Source organism: Cygnus olor, chromosome 4, assembly GCF_009769625.2.
Source record: "Cygnus olor isolate bCygOlo1 chromosome 4, bCygOlo1.pri.v2, whole genome shotgun sequence".
In the NCBI taxonomy this organism is placed as follows: Eukaryota; Metazoa; Chordata; class Aves; order Anseriformes; family Anatidae; genus Cygnus; species Cygnus olor.
The window spans coordinates 14,962,011-14,966,066 of NC_049172.1; positions in this window are offsets into that span (position 1 = coordinate 14,962,011).

Here is a 4,056-nt window from a genome sequence, read left to right on the forward strand (position 1 = left end):
GGCTCCAGGCCTCTCCAAAACGAATCCTAATCAAACACAGATGATGCTAACTGGGTGGAGTTTTTAAGCCTGTTACTCCAGTTCAGCCAGGGTATTTGTATCTGTTGTGGGTACTATTTCCTAACACTGTAGGTGCACCAGTTCAGAGTAAAGCATCAGGCAATAATGAAATTGTTTATAAGTTAACATTTCTTACAGTTTACCATGATTAGAGATGTATTTAACCTGCCACCAGTACTGGGGACCGCAGCATCATAGCTGGAAATGCTGGTTGTTTTAAAACATTTTCTCTTGAAAACGTGTTCTTAAACCCATCAGCTGGAACAATGCTTCTTGCCAAAGGAGAGAAAAACACACCCCAGAAAGGAAAGGAACAGAATGAGAATTCTATGGCAAAAAAAACGTTCAGGTTAACATTTTGAACCCAGGCATTAGAAAATACAAGGTTATAGTTGCTATAGCGACTACAAATCAATTACTTTACACACAGCTATTACAATATTAAAGTAAACACGTCCACAGTCAAAACTACTGTGTGGCCTCATGGGGACTAAGTTAAAATTGTTGTGGAGCCCAGAGCACAGTGGTAATGTAAATGCATTATTACATGATTTTTTTTTTTTTTGCTTTGCATTTCAATCTGTTTAATCCCCTCAGCACTGCAACACAGTTGAATGGGGGGAGTGGTATTTCTTGTCCCTAAAACCTGTCCAATTTGGCCTTGCACAGGTGTAAATAACTACAGGGGACACGGGCAATGGCAACTGAGATGAGAAATGCCAGATTTGCAAGAAGACTGACTTTCACCACATCCAGCTACTCATGGTGAGTCTCTCTACGTGGCCTTCAAGAGTTTTAAGTATCTATTTGTGGATGATGAGCATCTCCAAAAAGGCAGCTGCAAGGATGAGCATTGCCTCTTTTGTAGTGTGCTTGTTATGAGATGCTGCTTACCCAAGCTCCAAATCCATAGAAGTATCCAGTAAAAGTAACATATTTTCCTTTGGGTCCTAATGGCTCTTAAAAGCTGATTCCTACCCACCTTAAAAGAATGGTATCACTATAACTGCATGCTGTGTTAGAGCTCTAGCCCATTTTTCACTTGTTAAATGTCCTTTGGGGAGGGCAGCAAACAAAAATTCAAGTTTCACAGCTATGTCCACACAGCTCAGTCCAGATGTGGCACTTTGGACTTGCTGTGTGTGTGGGGGGGTAAATTCATACCCATCCATGTAACTTAATCATTTGTGACAACATTCAGAAAGTCTGAGAGCTTATTGACTTGTTTTATAATCATATTGTACATCCTTAAGAGCTGAACAAGTGCCTGATTTAAATGATTGGCTGGATTTTTCTTCCCCGTTCATTTTACCAAAGGGTGATAGCACTTGCATATCACCATTAACACACATGCAGTTCACATTTGGGCTTTCAGGTCTTCCACTATCAGAGGCAAATGGCAAAGCAAACGGCATGATGTCTGTCAATTCACCAGACTTGCTTTTTTCTTATTTTTAAAATTTCTTCAATTAAAAAAAAAAATATTTTTCCTGCCTGCTAAAAGGCAACAATCCCATTTGTTTCTGCCTTTACCCATTTTGCATTACCCTGTGCATTCTCTCTGTGCATCTCCTTCTCCAGCATTGCCTACGAGTGGGAAAAATGGGCTGGAGGTGGCAGGGAAAATGGTGGTGGCCAGTATTGCCACCCAGCCCTCAGCCCTGGCTTGCTAGGGGGATCGCCCAGGAGCCAGGTTGGTGGGTTCTCCAGCAAAAGGCTGGCCTGTTTTCCAGCAAAATGTAATTTATATGAGGACATGTGGTTTCAGTCAAGAAAAATAAACATTTTCCCAGGAAGAAAGAAAAAAAAAAAAGATGTTTAACTGGAAAATTCACAACCGGCCTTAGTGTTAAAATAAATATGATACTCTTCTCATTGTGGATCCACAATTTGTTTGCTTTTGTAAGCACGACTGTTTTCCCACCTATTTTCCCTTATATTCTCTCACGTTCATGTTTATCAGTTACGCACAGAAATAAAACTGTTTTATGGTGAATACCCTCATTAATGTGTTTTAAACACTGTTGACTTTAAAATGATCCACTCCAAAGCCCTAAAGGCATTTTCAAGATTAAAAGTACCATTCCCCTTTTAGCACTACGTGAAAGCACCAGGTAGAAGGCAGAGATAGGGGAAAGCCATTTCCAAAGCTGAAAGGGATTCAGAAGATTTAGCTACAGCCTATCCAGCTTAAAATAAAGTTACAGCCCTGTCCTTTCCAATGGCTGATGTCTCTGACAGCAAATGTCATTAAAGCCATACAGAGAGGCATTGCTGCTTGTTCTGAATTGCTGAAACTTGACGACTGAGAAAATAACGCCAGCTAATGCATCCCTCCAGGGCCAAATCCTTTAGTGGATTTTTTCTGTTTGGGCAGGGAATACTGCTAAGGGGAAATGGTGCAAAAGGAAGAGGTGTCTCTGGGTACTGCGTGCACATCTTGATGGCATTGTCAAAATTGAGACTGCCTTGGCTCTGAGGATTCAGGTAGTTTTCCAAAGGGGTTAAATGATGCTTTAAATCAAGTTACCGAGATGCACCAGAGTGATCTCCTACCTCATACACCTGTGGCGAGCTTTAAACCTACTTCTGCACATACACATACTCAAACTGCTTTTGCTTTCAAGTTCAGCTTTGCTCTTACTGAAAAAATAAAAGGCAAATTATTCATTTATATATCAGACCACACGAGGTGACTTCCATACTTAGCCTAGACTTGCTGCATAAAAGCCTCCCTTCTCCTTGGGTTTGCAGAAGGAAACCAGCTTGAAGCCCCATCTGCAAACTGGGGAGTGCTTCAGCATCCTTGTAACTCACCTGCTCTTCTCTACGGTGCAGTAATACTGCATTTTTTGGGACTCCCTGAACAGTGCCTTCTGATTTTACCCCTGAGCCCATGCAGGTGGGATGCAGAATCATCCCCGGGACCTGAATCAAAGCTGTCTGTTCCTATGGCTTCTTCCTGCTCCCGGTCCGTGGTGCCCGACACGCGTCTTCAGAGCAATAACGAAGCTGTCAGCTGCAACCAGCCTTAGTGGATTACCCATATACATTTTGTTCCTGTAAAGCCTCTATTAAGGATGCCATTCTGTGATACATATTTAAGTCAGTATCTCTGCACCACGGTTGCCTGCGTGAAAGAAACCGAGAAACTATTACTGTGAAATTGCCTGCAGCTCTTGAGCACAGGAGGTAGCAACTGGCTAATAGTTTCTTAGACAGCCCTGGCAGATGTGTCAGGTTGCTTCGCAACTGCGCACCTCGTGGGAGAGCCACGCACACAAAGTTCCCCCCTCATAGTGTCCCCAGCTGTAATTAATCCATAGCATCATTTCTGTAGTGTCAGCAGCACCATATGGGCCAAGTGCTATTTTGCAGGACTAACCATAGAGGAGGAAGGTTGCAATTACATGCCTGATTATTCTCCAGGACAGCTATGAGCTGTTCTATGGAAGGCAGGAGAGTCGGAGAAGGGTGGAATGCCATAGATGTGGCCAAGAGGAGGACGGTGACCAGTTGTAGATGAAACAGCTGGATAAACCTACCTCTCACCTTCTGTACTGCCACTGTCTTATGGCCTACACCGTAAAACCACAAAAGCAGCTTCAAAGAAAGACATATCACCTCTATTTGGCATTAACCTCGCCAAGTTGTGCACCATATGGGATGCATTGAGTGAGCATTTAAGGAAAGTGCACGGACATATTTCTTCGGTACCAGCATAACAGCCTCCTCTTCCCGAGGCATATGAAGAGCTCCGGGGAGTTCCCAATCAGAGCTGAGTGCCCAGCTCCCCACTGGTATTTATACAGTATAGCATGTTATGAACCTTTACAGCTCTAGATTTGGGTGCAAAACGCTTTTAATTGTCTTTGAAAGCCCTACCCTAGGAAGACAGAAGCACTTTTAGCACAGAATAGCCTCTCTAACCCTTTATTAAAATCATTTTGTGGGCAATGCTATTATTCACCAATTATCTACTTAATTTATACGTCT